General features: G+C 31.9%; 1 protein-coding gene across 1 annotated transcript in view; it reads right to left on the bottom strand.

Annotated features, from left to right (window-relative positions):
* The window catches only part of LOC133335537 (calcium-activated potassium channel slowpoke), a 147,528-nt gene that overhangs the window by 134,041 nt on the left and 1,100 nt on the right, over nt 1-12,387 (bottom strand). The window lies entirely within an intron of this gene.

Raw genomic sequence — 12,387 nt, 5'->3', positions numbered from 1 at the left:
ACTTAGAGTCGTCCGTCTGTCTGGGCATCTGGTGCGCACAATAATTCTCGAAGAGATTAACCGATTTCATCTAAACTTTCACATCGTAATGTGACTTCCAAACATAGTTTAAGGGGATTCCGCCATTCTCGGGGTCAATTTTTTTTTTTTTTTTTGGTTTAATTCGAATCTACACTAACGTATGAACTACACTATCGTATGAACTAGGATAAAGCCAATCGGTGTAGATCTTCCTTATTTTTAACTTAGTTTGTGGTAAAAAATCGGCGATTTTCCAAAAATATTTTTTTCAAAATTCCGCCATTTTGGTAATTTTAGAGCGAAGTCAATAATCCTAGTTCATACGTGAGCCAGTCATGTACTCTTTCTAACACCGTTGGAATTTTCTGATTCCGATTTTCCAGTTAGGAGTTATAAAAAGGAAAAAAAATTAAATAAGGAATAAAAAATAACAAAAAAATGTTTGTAAATTATTTTTCTTTTCTTTTAAATCTTTAAATATATATGTGCAAAGATAGAAACCTTAACAAGCATTGGTACTAATATACCAGCCCATAGAAAATCTTGAAAAATTAAAATTAAGTTCTAATTGTGTAAAAAATTAATTTAATAATTTTATGCGAACGGACTATCGATTTGAACCAAAACATGTACAAATTATTATCTTTACCCAGCATAGATCTAGTCGGAAGGTGGGACTTGTCGGCCATGTCCTTTTTAATGTATTCAATATTAGGCGAATGTATTCAATATTCGGCGAAAGGAATGTCCGATTTGAAACAAACATTGTACAACCTATTATCTATACCCAGCCCAGATCAAGTCCCATGATAGAACCCATTTCTTCACCTCCACCACAAATGGTCGAAATTATCAATACGTTTAAATACAATTTCATGCGAATGGAATGTTCGGTTTTAACAAAAGTTTGCACAGCCTATTATCTCTACCAAGCCCAGATCAAGTTCGAAGATGCAACCTATTGATCCACTCATTCTGGTACCTCCCCAACAAATGGTCGAAAATTTCAATATATATAAATCTAATATCAGGCGAATGGAATGTCCAATTTGAACCAAACTTTGCACAATCTTTTACCTTTACAAAGCAGATCTTTTATCTTTACAAAGCAGATCTCCACAAAAGATCAATATTTTTTAAATTTATAAATTTAATTTGCAGCGAATTGAATAACCGATTCGATCAACATTAAATCCAAAACCTCTTTGATAAAAACTAAACCTTATATAAAACGAATAATAAACCTGTGTGTAATTCCGAAGACTTCCGCAAACCATATATCTATCGGCAACATCGACTGACACTTTTTACATGTTTTAATTCCCACAGATTTGAAAAAAAATGGTGACACACGATTTGTTTTGATAGGAAATATAATAGATAATAATAAATAATCAGCTAGACAGCAGACGGACATCAATTGCTAGTCCGGCTCCAAATAGTCTAAAATGAATTTCTTCCAAACAAATTTTCGATGTACATTTTTGCCGTACCAAAGTGTATACACCTTTATTGGACTTAAGGCTGAGAGTATTTGAACCGGGATTCTCGAATCTCAGAATGAAAATCACACTACGAACAATTCCAGCTGCAGCTTGGACATGTCCCAAAGTACATGAACACATCTTATGTATGATTATGTTATTTCAAAAGTCCTTCAATTTAATCTCTTCTATTTTTGATTCACCCTAATATAAACATATGAACTAGATTTCATTCATCAATACAAAATAGATAAACAGATATTTTCGTTGCTAGAGAACCGAAAAGTTTATGTTCATAAATTATTTAAATTTAATTCGAAAACGAAAAAACTGAATAATGATTGAGGTTACATGTGGGGCTGCTATGCGGTTGATTCACTTCATGCAACGATACATTTTCATAGGAAAATCTAAAATTTATACACGATTCATTTTTACTAGGAATTTACACGAAGTTACATTTTCCCGGTTTTTAGTAAAAAAAATGTTTGAAATATTATTTTTAGTTTGTTTCCAACATTTATTATGTCAATTATTTTCAATTTAACATAAAAAATAAAAAACGAATATTTTATTTTATACTTTGTAATATTTTTTCTTATCAATCCCTAAAAACAAATTCCCAGTTATGTAATTTTCATTTCATAAAAAATCAAGTCAGATTCCAATATGCCAACACAATTCACAGCCAAAAAATAACCCCAAAATCAAATAACATTTCTAAAATAAATTAACCTTTTATTGCATTTTATTTTGAATTTTTTTTGGCAGCTATTAAATTTCACTGAAGCATTCCCATAATCTGCATTGATACAATTACGACTGTAATACGAGTACTTACTTTCAATAGCAATTTGTAGGGATTTTTTGGCACCAATTTCTTATTGTCTGAGAGATATTGGAATTACAACAGCAACAACTTCTTCTACTTGCATGGTGTTTTTTTATCAAAAGGTCAGTAGGTATGGCTGACTGGCTAGCTGGCTAACACCACAAAATATTTTGCAACACCATGGTCAAAACCAAGTCGAAAGTAAAGTATAATAGGGTGTTGGAAAGTGGTTTAACGGAATTTTAAAACGTTAAGAAATTAAAATATTTATGTTTTAGAAATTCAACTGTTAGTTTTTTTTTAATTATGATTTTAGAAATTTGTTCAACTAGTTGAATAAAATTTATTTCATAAAAAATTCATAGTTATTCAATAGTATAACAGTTTTCTTAAACTGTTTTACTACCTTAAATGATCCAATTGAGGCAGCCATAAATCAATAAACAAGGTTTAAATTAATTCATTTATATTTTTCGTATTATAACAGTTAATTTCAAATGAAATTAAGAATATTGAGTCCGTTGAAAAGGGGGGTTAATTTAAAATTATTTTGAACGTTTTTTAGGCAGTACAACAGTTGGTGAAAACTGTTATACAACCGAGTCGTCGAGAATCAGGAAGAACTGGAACCAAAAGACAAACCTGGTGTTTTTTGGGCCATATTGGCGTTATTCTCAGCTTTTCTTGAGAGACCTGCATTTTGTTAGATAGAGGTATCCTAGGACTTTTCTTTCATCAACGTATACTACCAGATATTGCTTGAACATCTTGTCTTATAAAAGGGATCTCGATTGGTGCAAATATATAAAAAAAGGATCAGTTTGTGTTTCCGACAGATATATGTCTATGGTTTACGCTTTATATATGTTATGTATTTTATCGGAGAGGTTTCGGATTAAATGTTGATCAATTCGCTTAATCAATTTGCTTCAATTTAATAAATTTTACAAGTTTATAAAATCTTAACACTTTCAGGGGGAGGACTTGATATAGGCTTTGTAAAGATGAGAATAATAGAATCGATATTGGATTGGGGTGGACAAGGGTTCCATCTTCGGACATAATCTTGGCTTGGTAAATATAATAGGTTGTGAAAGGTTTGGTTCAAATCGAACATTCCATTCGCTTTATAAATATTGAAATTTTTGACACTTTGTGGGGTGGTACCAGAAAGAGTGAACCAATGGGTCCCATCTTCCTACGTGATCTAGGAATGGTAAAAATAATAAGTTTTACAACGTTTGATTTAAATCGAACATTCCCTTCGCCTGATATTGGTTTTATAAATATTGAAAATTTCGACCATTTGTGGAGGAGGTACCTGAAGGAGTGGACCAAACTTCCTACTTGATCTGGGATTGGTAAATATATGTTTTACAAAGTTTTGTTTAAATCGGATAGTCCGTTCGCATTATATTATACAATTAAATTTTTGCGCAATTTTGACAATTTTTTTGTGGGAAGTGCCAGAAGGAGTGTGCTGATATTCGCCATCATCGAACTTGAACTAAGTTTGGAAGAAATGTTAATATGTGCAATGTTTGGATGAAATCGATTACTCTCTTCGAAAGCTAGCGTGCGCATCAGCCGGCCAGACAGATGGACGGATGTTTGTAATTCGACTTCAAATTTTCTGAAACTTTGGTATGGTGCAAAGATACATGATGTCTAAAACTAATATTTAGATGAGGCATATTTTTGCATTTATCATTAGCCATAAGGCTCAATAAAAATTGTCATATTTCTTCATCATAATTTTGTGGCTTCTACAAAAGTAGTTAAGTGGTACACCACAACAATTTGCCTATAGTCTTCGGAGAAATTGTGGATCAAGAGCAAGGCTAGGTTTTACACACCGACTCAGTCTATTGCCATTTTGACGGGACCAAAAAGGCGGGTCATCTGCCGTACAACCATCCCTTGACGACCAATGACATCATTTTATTAATTGTGAATGGTGTTTATGGTTCAGATACTGTAATAACCAATTATGTGAAATTTTGTTTTTGTTGATTCCGTTCAGGAATTTTTGATGTAAAAATTGAACCTCGCACACGTAGACCGGTCGTCGAAAATGTCGATAAAATCGGAGAAATGATCGCAATTGAACGGCATGTTAGCAGTCCAGGAGCTAAAAATCGACCATAACTATTTTAAACCATTTCCCCAACCTAATATTAAGTGGACCTAGTACAGCACACCATTTTCCAAATCATGTCATATTTTTTTAACTCTTATAACGGTTAAAATTTATAAACATTTCCTCAACCTATTTGTATATATTGTTATCCCTGTTTACATATTATTTTCTTGTCATTCCAATTTCTGTTTAACCAATTATTCAAATGCCGCACACTTAATCAAAATTCATGATATTACAATTCTCCTTCTTCTGATTTTTGGTGTGTCCAAAAATCATTTATTATACAATTGCAACGGCTATAATCAATGTACATTTGTTGTTTCCTTTCTTTGTGGTTTTTCCAACAATGTTAACAGTGGTGAGAAAGGGGTTGTTTGGCTAGCTGACTGGTTGACTATCTAAATGTTTCGCCTATCAGCCAAGCAAGCAACCATCCAACCATCATGGCCAACCAAATATCATGGACAAATCATGGCAAACATATGAAGGTGTACAGCTTAAGGCATTACATTCTTACCAACCACGAATCATCCCCCTCTGCCCCAGCGATGACGACAATTTATCCTTTTTTTCGTTTTCATTTGCACCACGACAACGTCGACCACAACTGGCTTGGCATTTGTTTAGAATAAATAAAAAAATAACAAAAAAAACTAACAGATAACAACATGAACAACAACAACAACATTCACATTGGCCCACTAAACTACATATGGCGCTAAACCAAAGTGCCCTGATGGACATTAAACAAATTCAAAGTCAAGTATTTTTGCTGGTTGTTAGTTGTTGTTGCTTTTTTATATTTTGTTTATCAGTCATAAAACCATAAAACAGCATACGAGCATACATTGAATGCCAGACATTACGAATTTTCTATGTAAATATTTCTCGATTTTGTTTGTAACGAAATATAGTGGATATGTATGTGTGTGTATGTTTTTTTATTTTTTGGTAAATATGGCAAAGTATGCAAAATGCCAAATAGTGCAAAAATATTTTTGCCAAATTACTATGTATGTCCTACGTTTTTTTGTTTTAGATTTTGAACTATATTTCTACAATATACGCTGATGATATTTGCTTTCAATATATTGATATGTACGTATGTAACGTAGATATTTTAAAATATGTCATATTTGTGTGTGGGTGCATTTGTACCTATTTATGTGCAATTATAAAAATCTGACGCCTGTCTACTTATTAATGATGATTTGTGACATTGAACATTATTTTTCGACAAATTTACATTTAGGGAAGAAGAATAATAACAGGAAAGTTTAAAATTATAGCTAAACTGTCGTCAATATGAGGAGGTAAATTGTGACCAAAATAAATATGATGGTTTTAAACAAATTAAAGTTAGTGTAATTAGATTTCAATGAATAATGAAAAAAATGTTGCTCTATTCCCGAGACTATATTGTACCTTCACCACACCCAGGTACAGGGTATTATGTCTTTGTACATATGTCATGTATCATTTTTCTTTATTTCATAAAAATGGTACACCAAAGACCCTAAGTCTGACATGGACTTTTGCATCGATTTCAGAATGACACGATTTTTTTATTTATGACGGTCTTGCAGGAAATGAGCAATATATTGGGTTCGGGAAAAAGAAATCCTTTATTTTTGTATGAACTATACGACTTTATTTAACATGTCCGATTTAGACCAAAAATGTACCGTTTTTTATGATTTTTTTCAGCTAAATAAATCTTTTTACTGCGAAATGTGTTCCTTCCAACGAGCATAAATCTGAAATTGTTTGATCGATACTTTACGAGAAATCTATTAGTACAGTCATCTGCCGAAAAAAATAATGGATTTCTTTTTCCGCAATCTAATATTTACTCCTGAAGGACACAGACCCGAAAGGTTGATAGTATATCCAAGAGGAGTTATTGAAGTTTAAATTGATACCAATTATACTCAGATGTGGGAGATTTACTTAAATAGATGGCTGAAATGTAGCGCTGATCGCTTTCCAATTATACATGATGTTCCGGTTATGGTCAAGGACTATTATTAAAGATTATCAGATGATATTTCTGGGATAAACTAAACCGATTTGTTGCATGTTTTCTAGTCCCTCTACAGTCCACAATTATAAGTCGAACATCACAAATTTTGATATATTTTGATAGTCCCATATATATTTTTCAACCAAAGTGGTTATAATTTGGCCTGCTTGGTGGGTGAAAAAACTTCTACGGTATATGGCACCCATTTGAAGGTCTCCATCTCCCCCTTATTTTCGGAAGGTTAAGGACTTAGCCGAATTTTTCATCCCAAATATTTGTAAAAAAATAGAACATAGGTTTCATATAGACTATAGACCAATTGTATATATTTTGAGTACGCACCTTATGGTGGAGGGTACAACAACTTTAGCCCAAATTCTGAATTTTTCACATATGACAATTAGTATATCGAAATATTGGTTATAGACACCAACATTTTTAGGACCAAATCAATTTTAGAAAATTTGGATCTGAATTACTACCCGACTGTCTGGCTGATGAGAACCATAATTTTTGGAGGATTAACCGATTACATCCAAGTTCAAAAGTCGGACGGTTACGCCTATAGGATACCCTCACCACTTTGTTTATATACAATAGATGATCCCACGATTCTTATTGCAGGATACATTAAGATATATACCAATATAAACCAAGCCATGTGAAAAATATAATTGGTATCGGAAAATTTTTAGCTACTTGGTGCACCATTTAAATGAAATCTGGGTGCTATATAAAAATTTGGTGAAAACTTAAGAGACGTCATTTAAGACCCAATACAGTACCATATTCCAAATTTCGTATAAGTTGAACAAAGCAGAGGAGTTTTGTGCAACATTTCCCGAAAATCGGACAAAATATATGGGACCTATACTATACACACGCCACTTTACACTCAATACAGTGCGTTATTTCAAATTTCATTTGAATCGGATAAATTTAAAGAAATATAGGGACTTTGGCGCACCATTTACATAAAATCGGTCGATAATATATATGGGAGCTATATCTAAAGCTGAACCGATTTCACAGTATCTTAACAAACTAATATGTGTTAAGTTTATTATTCTAAATTTCAAAAGGGTCCGTCCTTGGACCTTGGCTTTGCCAAATTTCATCTCATTTTTCATTTTATAATGTGGTCGTCCGATCAAGGTGGCGCAGTCAATCCCATGTGATACACCACGATTTGTTTAAAATTTAACCAAGTCCAAATGTTTGCTACTCCTAGGATGTTTGGTACGGGCTGTAATTTGTACATTGAGTTTTCTTTGGTGACGCCTCCATATTTTTATTCTATTTTTAGGTTATGGCAGAAATGGTGGCAGAACAAGCAATATTAAAACTGGAGCTTTTCTATTTTACACAAGTATGTTAAAAATTGTTTATGTCGGAATATAATTGGGTAGTCGCCGTATAAAAAATACCAACTCCTCCGTTAGTAATAAAAAAGGCATTCTATCAATATTTGTTATGTTGCCATTTTAAAACCGAATAATGTCATTTCAGAGGATAAGCAACCGAAGTATTTGATTTTAGGTTTATGTTGGAACTAAAGCATTACTAACTAGAGCATTTCCCTGTCGAGTTGGCTGTAATTTGCCATTTTGTCTTTCCAAAAGGCTATATAGCTCCTTGCGAAAGAGTCTATGATGGAAAATTAAAAGAAAATCGATTTGTTGGAAGAAAAATACCTCCTCGAATCTTATAAAAAGTACAGTGTTCCTACTTGATTATTTCAGTTTCTAATATACCAAAGTTGTAACTTAATATGATGATTGCATGAAAATCATACAACTAGCTTAAAATATATGAATCAAATATGTCATTCGGTTTTCGTCTTAATCACTCGTTTTCGAATTTAATAGCACCACAAAAGGTTATACGATGTGGGCCCAGGTGAATTTATAACCATTATTAATGTCACTTCTACCAACTAAGCATTTTACTACAAACCATTGTCAATGGCAACAATAATGATTTCTATATGACATAGATATTCCAAAACAAAAGGTGTATGTAATACCGAACACATTGATACACATACGTATATGAAATAATAAATACATTGATATATGCATGTGCGTGTATTTTAATTATTTAAAGGTTAAACAAATGACCGTCATATGTTATGATTTCGTTTCTATTTTTCTATTTTATTTTATTATTTATTGTGTATGAGAGGTTTCGCTGTCTACTGTCATTTATTTTTTTTTAGTTTTGTTTTTCCACATTTCTTTTACCTTTGAGGACGCTGGCGGTAACACGGTAATGTCATGACAATTTGGACACCAATAGACCATTGTCAATGATGGATAAATAGATAATGCCACGTCAATGTGTATTCATATATATATGTATATGAACATATAAAGTGTCAATGCGTTCTCATATATATGATTGTGTCGATGTATCTGCGTGTGTCTGTGTAATTTATTTTCTTGTGTAGGCGTTTCAACAACAACAATGTGACCAATTTTTTTTGTTTTTTCTTCTTTGTTCCAATTGGTATTTTTTTTTCAATATTTCCAATATACAAATTTATTGTTTTGTGCTGCTACCACTTCTTCTTCTTCTCGTTCTTCTACAATGATATTTATTAGAATTTTGTGATCCCCTTTTTGAATAGTTGTTTTTGTAGTCGTTCCAATTTCGTGTTTTATTGCTGTTGTTGTTCTTTTTTCTTCGAGTTTTTGTAGGGTTCTAATTGACACTTATTCCGTGTTATTATATTTTCTTGTTCTACAATCAATTGTGTATTTAAACGTGAATGCGTATATGTTATTAATGTGTATGTAATTTTTACAGGCAGGCTCTTGTAGTCATCCACACACACATACGTTAAATTTATACAAAAAGTAATTGCCGCATTATAAATTTTTAGATGGATGGAAGGAACTGTAATTATATGTTTGTTACCATTTGCATATGTGTGTAGACTCATTAGTTGTTGATATATCCTATATATGCATATGTATGTGTATATATAATTTGTTGTTGCAATAATGTTAGTGTAATATTGCTGTCACCATTTTCCTGTTTAGTTTATAATTGTATTGGAAAAAAATAAATAAAAGAAAATTATATCAAATTAAATTTTGAATTTTATATCTACTCTACTTTAGTGGTTGAATCTACATTAGCTTGTTCCGAATTAAAAAATATGCCAAATAACGGAGTTTTAAAAACTATGCATTCAAAGTAAAAAATGTCAAAATTATTCTTACAAGCAATGAAATATAAAATATGGCATTCTATCATTGCTTCATCAATTTTTTTACTTTTATGTAGAACAAAAGCCATAGGCCAAGAACAAAAAATTAAAAAAATTGTGCATGCTTTTGAGCACTTATTAAATATATAAAAGTAATATCTGTTTCAACAGATATATCATATTAAATGTAAATACTTTTAAATTATAAAAAATATAAATTATTTTAAAACAAAAGCATATTCTTATTTATTAATGCTCTCTGTCTGATCGAAATTAATGTTGAGTTTTTTCTTTATAAATTGGAAAAGTTTTACGATTTTTTAAACAGACCCAACATTTTTATTGAATCCAAAACTTAATGAAAATGTGAATTCATTGACTAGTATATAAACATATTGTACGTTCGCCTATTTTTCTTGAGTATAAAACACAAATATTATAATTTCGGACAAGCTAATGAAATTTAATTTTTTAAACGTATATATATATATATATATATATGTATATATAATATATATTTCTTGTAAACTTTTTAAAGTGTTCATTCCTAATAATACTCCTATTTACATTTTAAAATGTATAAATACATGACTGCTTATTGAATAACCTATCAAATCAATTTAAATTATACCAAGCGAACATCTAGGCGTAATATTATTTTTATTTGTTTAAATATTACTCATACGACATATAGCACAAACGTCAAGGCAGTTATATATAAACATGTTTATATTTCTATGGAAAAACGATATAAAAAACGAAATATTAAAAAATTAATCAATAACAGGACTCCTTATATTTTTGACCAGAATCCTTATCCAACAATAATTTTAACCCGACTCCTTATTCAATTTCAAAAAAAAATACCTATTCCAAAAAGGGGACCCATAGTTCATGTTTGTGGTTTAAGACAAATTTCCTTTATAATAGTCAGAACAGTGGCTTCTTTTCTTAACAATTTTGATGTTTATAGTGCATACAAATATCCTTGAAATCCTTGAAAAATGTTTGATTAGTCATATTATATTTTGTTATGCAGAAGAAGTTATAATAACAAGACTGAAACTTAAAAACAAAAATAGGACAATATGAAAAGTTCAGCTACCAAAACAAATTGATAGCCACAATAAAAGAAAATTAAATATATGTAGTCTTCCTAGAGACAGGAAACTTAAATGGAAAGTTCACATATTACAACAGGTCGACAAAGTCCACAGGTCTCTCTGCGAGCCTTAAATTATATATAAGAGCGATATATTAGACCAATTCTAAAGTGTGAAGTCCGGTAGATGGCAATGGGCAACACCAATTAGGTCTTAGGAGACTCTATTTGTCCTATATTTTAGACATTAACGTGTGAACTGACACCGGACACAATAAACCACACAAAAAGTATTGTGCCTGCCAGCTCAAAATGCGAACGTACAGGCAGAGATTGAAGGTATAACGGAGTGTTTAAACTCTGGTCAAAATACAATAAATATCATGACGGATAGGAATCAAACTATACAAGTCATCACTTCTAAAACTATAATGAATAAAAAACATAAATAATTTCTCACGACACGTTTCTGTAGGTATCAAACAACGCCAAGCCTTTTACAGACCCACAATAAATTATATTATCCACTAATCAACCTCAGGGGACGTGAATAGAAAAGACTGAAGGACTTCAAAAGGAACACAGCTTAGGGAGACAAAACCTGAAGACGATTTTATTTGTATACCCTACACAATTATGTTGTAAGGGTATTGTAGCTTTGTGTGGCCCCAAGAGTTTGTAACGACCGCCATATCTTGACTAGCTGAGTTGATCTAGACATGTGTGTCCGTTCGTCCATCTGTCTGTTTGTAAACAACATAGAGGCCACAGCTATGGACATATCGTCACTAAATTTTGAATGTAGGATTCGGTAGGGTTCTGGCCAAAGGATTAATTTCCGAATATTTAGGGACCAACAATTTATTTTTGTCTGTTTTTTTATAATTATGACCCGAGCTGATGCTCCACAAATATACAAAGAATGCGGTCTAGGCAAGGAACAAATGTAGCTCTATTCATGATAATTGGTCGATATTTAGTGGGTCAAATGTACCCAGACTTTTGTGTGAAAAATTGCATTCTTAGGAAAATATATTTACTCCTGAAGACTATAGACCAGATAAGTGGACAGTATATCCAAGAGGGGTGGTTAAACTTTTATTTTATACTAATTATGTTGTTGTATGTAATCGGCTGTTGTTATGTATCACTAAAACCTCATTAACGGTCTTCGCGCTGAACGCTATGAACATTTTAGATGCAGTTGCGTTTATAGTCAGTGAACGGATGATATTTTAACGGAGACGGCGTCCGGGAAAACAAGATTCGGAAAATATGCCAGGGACAGAGAGAGAGAGGAACTGTTGACTTCTAATCGGCCAAGAAATATTGCCAAGGATCACCATATAAATACGCAGAATGTTCGGCTCCGTCCGATTATACTTCTCCGCTCACTAGTTTTTATTAAAAAATTATATGACCGTCAATGGATCAAATCATATTCAGTCTGCGCTTTCAACAAAACTATGAAAAATTCCTGCACTACGCAAATATTTTAATTGGAATATGCATTGGTCAATTCAAACCACCTCTCAGATTTATTTTCAGGCACGTTTGAATGTTATTCT

The sequence above is a fragment of the Musca vetustissima genome, unplaced genomic scaffold, assembly GCF_032173495.1.
Source record: "Musca vetustissima isolate MV318-11 ecotype Yass unplaced genomic scaffold, APGP_CSIRO_Mvet_v1 utg15158, whole genome shotgun sequence".
Lineage (NCBI taxonomy): Eukaryota > Metazoa > Arthropoda > Insecta > Diptera > Muscidae > Musca > Musca vetustissima.
Note: the sequence above shows the minus strand (reverse complement) of the source record. Positions and strands in the feature narration are given on the sequence as shown.